This window comes from Amblyomma americanum, chromosome 1 (assembly GCF_052857255.1).
Source record: "Amblyomma americanum isolate KBUSLIRL-KWMA chromosome 1, ASM5285725v1, whole genome shotgun sequence".
Lineage (NCBI taxonomy): Eukaryota > Metazoa > Arthropoda > Arachnida > Ixodida > Ixodidae > Amblyomma > Amblyomma americanum.
Window position 1 is genome coordinate 266,884,729 of NC_135497.1, and position 9,870 is coordinate 266,894,598.

General features: G+C 51.4%; 1 pseudogene; it reads left to right on the forward strand.

Annotated features, from left to right (window-relative positions):
• Positions 1-3,113: 3,113 nt before the first annotated feature.
• Positions 3,114-3,275, forward strand: LOC144116763 (U2 spliceosomal RNA; annotated as a pseudogene).
• The last annotated feature ends 6,595 nt before the right edge of the window (positions 3,276-9,870 follow it).

Sequence of the window (9,870 nt, forward strand, 5' to 3'; positions counted from 1 at the left end):
TGCCACCGGATACGGGCCGGTGTAGTTTCGGCTACTAGGCTTTGTTCCGGTGCAACGCCAGCGGTGGGGATGGGCTGGCCGGGGCCCGTCCTCTGGGGATGCAAAACCCCATGGGAGTGGCAGCGACTCCCAAGCGACTGAGTGGGCCAGTCGCGCACGTGAGGTCCGATGCCTGTGCGGAGGCAGGCCTGGTTTCATAATCAGGTTGGACTCACGGAATTGGGCTCAAAAAGTGCTCGAAAATCAAAAGGCCTCTGCACGCGGGGGCGTGCGTGGCTACCGGCTGGCGCGTCGGTTTCTGGCCACGGAGAGGCCAGGTCCGCGCGGGGGTTTCCAGCAGAAGGGCTCCTTGGGAGCGATGTCCTCGGGGAAGCAGCCAGGGATGGCTGACCGCGGGGCCGTGAGGCTAGAGCGCGGGACGCCGAGGTAAGGGGGACCTTAGTACGACCGATGCGAAAACCGTCGATGTTGTGGAGTAGCGGTGGAGTAGGCCCGGGTTATCTCACCCTCGGCCAGGTTCTTGGTTTGTGGCCCGGTCAGCCCGGCCCTGAACACTCCCTCCTCAGTAGGTGTGGAGCAAGCCAGGGGAGGAAATAAGTGCAAGGTTGGTTGGTTGGAAGCACAGGTGGGTCCCCGGGAGTCTAATTCCATTGGCTGGATCCACCACACATACTTCCGGAGTCTGAAAAGCCGCGAAAAACACTTGACGGTTAGTAGCTGGGCAGCGTTACGCAAGTCCGAACCGGACCCCTGAAAGTCGTGGAGGAGCCCGAGGCAGCTGCCCCGGGTTAGGATTCCCTGTCTCCGAGTCGGAGCTATTGCGTCGTTGGGTGGTCGGGCATCCCGTGAGTGGAGCCGCACCATTGGACAACATCGACGCCCTCCCTGTCCTGGCCAGACAGGAGTCGAGCGATGATAAAATGAGGGTCAATATCTCGCTGTCCCCATTCCCATCACATTACCCATAACCCTTCCCTCAGTCCCATTCCCACAACCTATGTCCCACCCCCTCCGCTACGTCCCAGGGGAGATCAGGGGAGTCTCCCCGGGCCCGCTCCCCCGGCTGTGGGTGGCTTAGTAGCATTACCCCATTTTTTTATTTTCCCACCTGCGGGTGGCAAAAGCACAACATTGCCTTCGGGCCTTTTCATTTATATTACGATTGGGTTAAGCCTGTGATACTTTAGTGGTACAGGCAGGAGCTTATTGGTTTACGTTTCTTTATGGCAGCTCCACCATACTCTTTGTTTCAGTTCCACGTGTGTGCCAACGTATGCTTTCACGCAGCCGGTCACTTCCCGCTCGCATTTTGGCCATCGGCTTGGTGGCTGGCGAGGATCGATCGCAGTTAGGTTTTGAAGAATTACGGTCACATTAATGAGTCAGCCGGTCATTCACTGCAGTGTACGTGTACTGCTAAAGAAAAAAGGGAGACGCGAATTCTGCGACTTATCAGATACCGCAATGGCCGTGTTTTGTCTGAACTGATGAGAGGGTGGTCAGCTTTCTGTCGCCCGTACAAGGCAAATGAGTCTTCCTTATAGGTATATGACGTGCAGCTCGAGCTCCTGTAAAATCAGCGGGGCTGGATAATGGAACCTAAAGGCGCATTGGACTAGTGCATGGTTTTCATTTACGCGCAACAATAAGTAGCGATTGTTCACCTTGAGGCTTATATGCAAAGCGGATCGCGTCTTCCTTTCTTCTTTCACTCCCTCCTTTATCCCTTCCCTTACGGCGCGGTTCAGGTGTCCAACGATATATTAGACAGATACTGCGCCATTTCCTTCCCCAAAAACCAATTATTATTATTATTATTAGTTCTAGTCGCCTCGGTCTTTACAAGTGAACTCGCTCATTGTTTTCAAAGGGTATATGCGCTGTCGTAGAGGATTGTCACAAGGATATTTTTTCTCCCGTAGTCGGGCCATGTATACCTGTAGTTCACGCTGCCTGTACTCACTGCTCTCATTTTCTGTCTCTATCCTCCTACTCCTTCTTTCCTCCTTTCCACTCCTCCTTCCATAGCAGCGAAAGAGTGAGGCAGAAAAAAAAAGGTCGGTGCAGCTCTTATCTCGTGAAAGCAGTACACACGCTAACAATGCCTATGTATACAGCTCTTTCATGGTCCTCGCCATTACAAAGCACCGTTATATTGGATGCCGTCCGGTGGCTCTGTGGCTATGACACTCAGCTGCTGACTCGAAAGACACGGGTTCGATCCCGGCCTCGGCGGTCTGATTTCGATGGAGGCGAAATTCTCGAGGCAGGTGTACTGCGCGATTTCAGTGCACGTTAAAGAACCCCAGGTGGCATAATTTCCGGAGCCTTTCACTACTGCGTCCCTCATAGCCTGAGTCGCTTTGCGGCGTTAAACCCCCGTAAACACATAAATCCAAATCCTCTTTCCTAGATTTAAAAACAGTCCACGATGCACGAAAGGGGGAAGTATCCGTGCGGGAACCATGGAAATTAAAGGAATCACGCTTCGCTGTACCGGATATTCCGCACGCAAAATAAATCTTTATCAAAATGCTGAGCTAAACAGCGTGGTGTCGACGCAGACAATCCGTAAAGCAGTGAATACAGGTGTTCGGTTAGGGCTGCAATTGTGACTTCAAAGAATCCAACGTGGTTCCCGGTATTGCGTCTCGTTTAAGTGTTAGCGTGAGCATGCGCGTTTTGCATTGCTTATGCGTTTGGGTAACGACAAATACTGTGGAGCAGAGCTCCACGAAGAACCTCCTATAACAACGAAGCAAGAAGCCTTTGACACAAGAACACAACACTGCGAAATACATTCCACCATTCACTGTTTCCGATGGTTCCTGAAATTTCGCATCAGTTATCCGAAACAAGCTTCGCAAGAGGAGGGCGGCCGTTTCAGCGGCCAAGCGCATGCACTGCTGAGAAGAGAAAAATGGGTAAAACCTGATCACGTGCTCTTGGTGTGGCAGGTTGTGGAGGAGGAAAAAAGAAACCTGAGTGAATAAGCTTCACACAGCAGCTAATTAAAGCAACTATGTGCAGCACGTGCTAAGGCGCTAGCACGAGACAGGAATAAAGTAAAAGGAGCACTCATCTTCTGGCCGTCAAAGCCTTTCTCTACTGTCATTTCTTCTTCATGATTTGCGAATGTCCGGACCCCGTAGAGTATCTGTTACGGGTCCAAGTTGGACTTATTTTAGGAAATGTGGCGGAGAGTTTGAAGGATGCTTCACTCCCGCCACCGGTTGGCCCGGTATTACACTACCTCCGGGATCGGCCTTGTCTTTAGCGCGTCTTTTCTATCCTGTCTTTCTGTCCCATCTTTCAACTCTCCTTCTTTCTGCACGTGGTAGCGATTGTGGCTCGGCTTGAGCCAGTGAGCAGGCCTGTGCACTTTCCTTTCTTTCTTCCTGGCAGCAACAGACAGGCAGGTAGGCAGACAGACAGACAGACAGACAGACAGACAGACAGACAGACAGACAGACAGACAGACAGACAGACAGACAGACAGACAGGCAGACAGACAGACAGACAGACAGACAGACAGACAGACAGACAGACAGACAGACAGACAGACAGACAGACAGACAGACAGACAGACAGACAGACAGACAGACAGACAGACAGACAGACAGACAGACAGACAGACAGACGTTCATAACACTGCTGACGCAAAGGAATTCAAGTAAAACCACTACGCTGTAGCATGCCCCGAGAAATAAATTCGTCTTGCGAATGAAGGACACCGGACAGATTGTTTATCCTTATTTCTGAGTTTGCGAGCTTGTGATGTGACCAAATTGTGTTTTTTTAAACACAGTTTGGTTTGCACGCTTGCGCGCGTGGGCCTTAGGCGTACGAGAAGTTATTAGAAACATGCGCAGATGTTTTGCTGAGATATATATGCAAACAAACACAAACACGTTGAACGTATTTATAAGAAGGAAGATGTGCTCAAAGGAATAAGGTGGAAATGTCGAGCGGAAGCGGTATTAGCTGTGTCGCTGTTCCACTAAAACGTCGCACTATGCCAGACTGTTCACGTGCTGCACTTGGTAAACACACTGGCGCGAACATGCTACTCGCGATGCGCGTACTTGTGGTCCACGCGCTGGTATACTAACAGGAAATCCACTTGCCCCAGAGCCGCTGCGATGGCTCAGTAGTGATGGTGTTCGGCTGCGGGCCCGAAAGGCGCGAGTTCAATCCGGCCACGGCGGTCGAAATCGAGGGAGGAGTGCTAGAGACGCGTGTACTGTGCGATGTCAGCGCACGTTAAAAAGCCCCGGATGGTAGAAACTATCCTGAACCCTCCACTATGGCGCCCCGCGTAGCCCGAGTCGCTTTGTGGCATTTAACCCTATAGCAAACCGAACATTTCACTCCCATCTTCCTTCCTTCTCTCGCGGTGATGATGGTGGTGAAAAGCATTTATCTATATATGCAGAGAGGTGCTCGAGGAGAGGCCCCTAGTGTGTGCTCACCCCTTACCGTAGAAGGTGGAGTCTCTCATTCCGGGACCCCGTTGGTCCTGACCGCTGAGCAGATCCGCCGAACCAGGGTATGTTGGGCCGATAGTTCCTGGCAGCCGAGCAGAGCCGCCTCCCAGTCATCTCGGGTAGGGCAAGGGGTGATGGGGAGGGGGTGGAGAGAAGGATTCTGCCTGCATGCCCAAACCTTGTGAAAGGTGTCGGCCACCTCCCCACAGAATGAGCAGCGGCCGTCAAAAGAAGAATTCATGTGCTTGAGAACCGCCGGGCACCGCAGGGTGTTTGTAAAGAGCCTAATTGTTCGCCAGCTTTACCCAGTCACTTCATAGGAACCGGGTAGCGCCGGTGTTCGGCACGGTAGTGCTCAGTAATATCTTTAAAAAAAGAAGAGGGCTGTGATCTGGGTTAAGGTATTTCTAAGGAATACCTGGTGCCCGGTAAGTGAGTGCACGGGATGCCTCATGGGCGGCTTCGTTACCTGGCATGCCTTGGTGGCCGGGGACCCTATGATTAAGCGATGAGTGGGATCGCAGTCGCGAGTACTGTGGTGAAGAATTTTGTGAGCAAGTGGAGTGATCCAACAGCACTCAAAGTTACGACAGGCTCCGCGAGAGTCTGTGAGGATGAATTTAGAGTTGGTATGGGAGGCTGCGAGGGCGATCGCTACCCCCTGCGCATGACTCGAGCTGGGTGCTCTGAGTGAGAAGCCGTCCACCTCTTTTTCCATCGTGTATGACTGCAGCCGTGTACCATTCCCCCATGGAGTGGTAGGGGCCTGCAATGTCGACGTAGAATACGTGTCTCTTTGAGCCATAGTGGCGGTGCAGGGCATCTGCCCGCGCCTGGCGCCGGCCATTATGGTCCTCCTTGCTCATCTTAGCCGGAAGAGGTCGAACGTAGAGGGCGCGTCTCCGCAGTTCGGGCATTCGAACCCGTTTCATCGTAAGATGGTCATGTTTGATATGTAACCGGTCCAAGAGGCGGCGACCGGACACTGTCTGGGCGAGACGAGTGTATAGGTTAACGAGATGCGCCCCGCGAAGTTCCCGATAGGTGTTCACCACCCCTAACGGGAGTAGTCGCGCGTTGGAAGTGCAGATCGGGAGGTCGAGGGCTCTCTTGAAAATTCTGCGGAGTACAACCTCAAAGCAATCTTTGTCATGAAGTGAGAGAGATGGGCTGGAGGTTGTCTGTGTTTACCGATTCCCCCGCCTTCAGGATAAAGGTTACCAATGATGTCTTCCAATCGGGTGGCAACGGAGTGTCCCCGGTCCAAATGGCGTTGATATATTCAAATAGGGTTTCGTATGCCCGATCGGGAAGGTTTTGCAGCATTTTGACTGTTACCTTATCCCTCCCGGGCGCCGTCCCCCTACGCATTTTGGCAGGAGCCGCGCGAAGGTCGTGGAGCTGGAAAAGCTGATCCAGTTCCGGATTATCGCTGCCTGTATATGAATAATCCTGCCCCCGCGGGGCTTGATCCTGATAGAAGTATTTTGAGCGTAAGACGTTCGCTAGCCGCTCTGTGTTTTCTTGAAAATTGTGTATCGCGCGAGTGAGGTGTTTCCGGGTTTCCGAGCGTGTTTGTGTAGAGTCTTTGAGAGTCCTAAAGAGACGCCAAGTGTTGCGGCTCGAAATCTGTCTTCCTGCGCTGTTGCATCTATCTACTCAGTTATTGTCAGCGAGCTGGGCAGCATACTCAGCAGCTTGCTGGGTGAGGCCAGAGATGCGAGCACGGAGTTTACGATTGCGTTTCTGCCGCCGCCATCGTTTAGTGAGGCTGCGGCGAGCTTTCCAGATGGGCTTCAGGTGGTTATCCACGTCCGATGCACGCTCCGTAAGCTGGATTTCTTTTCGTGTGAACGGAGTGTTTGCATGAGTCCGTGTGTCCAACTGTCTTGCTTCAAGGGAGAAGTCGCTGGGAGGGCCTGGCGGAAAGCATTGCAGTCGGGAAGTTGGGTTGTGCAAGGGGGCGATGTAAGGGTCGAGTGTAAATGACAGTGTTCAGTATGCAGTGGTCGCTACCGAGGGTGTCCTCAGTGTTGATCCACACTGCGTGTCGGATGGGTTTCGTGAGGGTAAGGCCGGGCAGGTGTCCCTAGTAGCGGAATTCCCTACATGTATCGGGTGGGCTGGATCGGTTAGAAGAGTGATGCCCAGCGTAGATATGTTCCGCCAACTTACAACCACGCGGCTCTTCTTTGCGATAGCCCCAAATGGGACACGGGGCGTTAAAATCGCCCACTATCGTGAGGGGGTTGCCGCGATCCTTAGTGCTGCGCTAAAGATATTAGAAAACTGATGTTTTTTTTAGTTTTGGGGGCAGTAGATATTAAGGAAGTGTGTGGGGCTATCTGTTCGGCGTAGAGGGAGGACAGAGACCATGACGTACGAATATTCCAGATTTAGGTCGAGATTAACCTCCTGCGCTGTGTAGGCGTTATGGACTAGGAGACAGGGTCTGGTTGAAAAGTACTATAGCCCGAAAGCTTGACCGCATCCCCGGTTTCTTGCAACGCAAGGACTGCGGCGGGGTGTTCGATGTTGTCAATGTACGTCCTTAAGTTGGCGCATTTGGCCATTAAGGTGGCAGTCTGGGCGTGTTGGTGATTCATGATGGAAATTTACAGCGCAAATAAAGACGAGGACACAAGGAAGACACATGAATGATAGCGATTCAGATGAAGGGTCTGTGTGCCAGCCTGCTTACCAAGAATGCTCTATTATTGCCAAAAACCGTTACCAACTCACACGAGAGATTATAGAGGCTGAAATGATAGCCCGGTTGGGTGGGTCCTGCGTGGCCAAGCCATCTATTGCTCTTACTAGTAAGAAGCTGTTATATTTGCGCCAACATATGAATGGGTCACCAACTGCGCATGTGTGATAATTGCCTGGTTTTTCAGCTATAATTACTGGTCCGAGTTTCGAAATAAACTGTTGCAAGTCAGCGCTCGTGTGTTCCATTTGTCTTAATTGCGTCGTAGTATTTATTTGCGCTGTGCGTTTGGTCCTGTCTGAAACCCCGACAGTTCCACTGTACAAGGGAAAGAGCTTGCTGTTTTTACGGGGAAGTGGGGGGGGGGGTGCAAGAGACACACAGAAGCGGCAGCAAAGCACAGCTTTAGTCGGGGCTTACAGAACATCTCTCAAAACTATACAAATATAGCAGTGCCACAAAGCGTACAATCCTGACTTCGCACTAGTACAGTGCCGCGCCAAGTGGAGTCCATGAGCAAACGCGTCAGCTCTGCGGGGAAAACCATGGTTATTAAAAAACCGACGCTAATTTTAACCTAACATGTTCAAAGACACAATGGAAATGGGATTAACTTAAAAGTGAAGTGTACAACTGCTGCTGTCGTAACGCAGATTTGTTCCATCGCGTCGTATGGTAGCTCGCAAGCTTTTGCTTTATTTCCATTTTCTTTTTGCGGCGGTGTCACGCATTCCAGACGAGGCCCACCAGAGGGACAATGGGAGCGAGGACACTAGCGTTGGCACCAGCGCAGACATTTTATGCATGCGGCGAGGCAACCAAACAGAAATAACTAACATACACAAAGAGAAAAAACGCGGGCACCACAAGCGCGTGCGCGCATACAAAAGCACTATAGGGAGGGAGGTCACAAATACCATGCTTGGGTGCAATCGGGAATTGATAACAATCAAAGACACTAGGCTCCTCCGGAAAAGCTAAATAACCAATCGTGCGTCTAAATTTAAAGCACAATTTAAAATCCCCGGGATCTGATCTCCAAGTCAGAGCGAACATACCCAGTACGAATGTCGCTTTGCTTACGGTGCATGGTCGGCCTGGTCGGTTGGTGCCGTTAACAGTCAGAGCACTGGGGGCCGTCGGAGGAGCGGAACTCGAGGATGTAAATCCTGTAGGTGAAAGATCTTTCCGTGTAAAGGTCGCTGCCACTGCTGGGGTCAACTGTTCGGTGCTGCCGACAGGACGAGGACCGCGGGACAGAAAGCCGTGGTACCGATGCAAAGACGTCAAAGCCTCTTCCCAGGCGAGTGGCACTGCCTTAGCTCCGAGTGAATACATTCTCCACAGAACGGGCAGCAGCGTCGCCGTCCTCACTCTGTTAGATCTTTTTCGTCCTCCGGCACACCAGTCTTCTGTCGCGTAATTCTATCACTGCGTTAGCATCATAGTCCTCTTTATTCGGCGAAAACGCCGTGGTCTGTGTGTCCAAAGCCTGCACCCACACCAACTTCCCCTCCGGAAGTGTTCGCCCACCAGAAATGTCTACGCAGCTTCGGAACGAAAAAGCGACGGCGTAATCTAATTCCAAGACGCAATTTGAAGGCGATCACTGTAAAAGTGAAACGCAAAACTACTGCTGCTAAAGTATGCTTGTCACGTTGCATTGTATGATAACCTGCCAATATCCCACCTACTCCCTTCTATATTTCATGTTTTTTCTTTGCTTCTCGTCGTATCCGTAGACATTTTTCTCTTCTTGAGTTGTGAAAGCTGGCTGCAATTAGAACCTCCGCTAAGTCGCCAATAGTTTATGTAGATAGAAATACCAGGTAGAAACGGCACCAGCATCCATGCAGAGAAAAAGAAAACTTGGGCGACGCTTAAGTTCTCCTTAGGAGTACTATGCGATAGCATTAGGTATCCCTCCCGCGCAAGTACTCAGTCTCTTTCTAAGATTCATACATTTCACTTCTGATGCAGTAGTGCAGAGTTTAAGCGATACGCCACTGCCCCGGCAGGTGGCGGTTTGAAACACAGCTACACGTGTGGCTTGTGAGCCCCAGGTTTTTTATCCCGTGCTGCAGTAAGGCTTGTTTTTGCTCAAATAGTGCGTCGGGACGCTGTCTGTTCCTAGAACAATGAACTGGTGCGCAATGCCAGGATGGGCAAGTGGCAATTGCATTTTTTAAAAAACCCCGCTGTCGCACCTCACGGCGACAAGCGGTGTCGGGATTGAGCGAATCCTGGCAGACTGCGTCATATCACGCATGTGAAGTCAGCAGCTGGGTGTGATCATTGGTTCGCCATGCCAACGTGACCAAACGCATCGGCCAGTAATTACCGAAATAAAAGCGCTAGATGCTTTAAATTTTTGCTTTTTTCGGAAACGTTTCTCATCTTAGCGATTAAAGTAGTCGTTTATGTGCATGCTTACCCGGTTATTGTGTGTGCAGCAATAAAAATTAGTACTCCACTTCCAGTTTTCGACACTAGTGTGCTCGTACCAATTCAAGAGACCGGAAAAACACAGCGCTACACAAAAGAAACACAGAAACACACATAGCTGCGCGCACACGTGCAGTGGCTCTTTCCAAACACCGGAGAGTTCTTGGGTCCGCACTTCGGCCGTCGAAACCATAAGGTTGTGGCTGTGGGGCCGAAAAACCGCAAGAA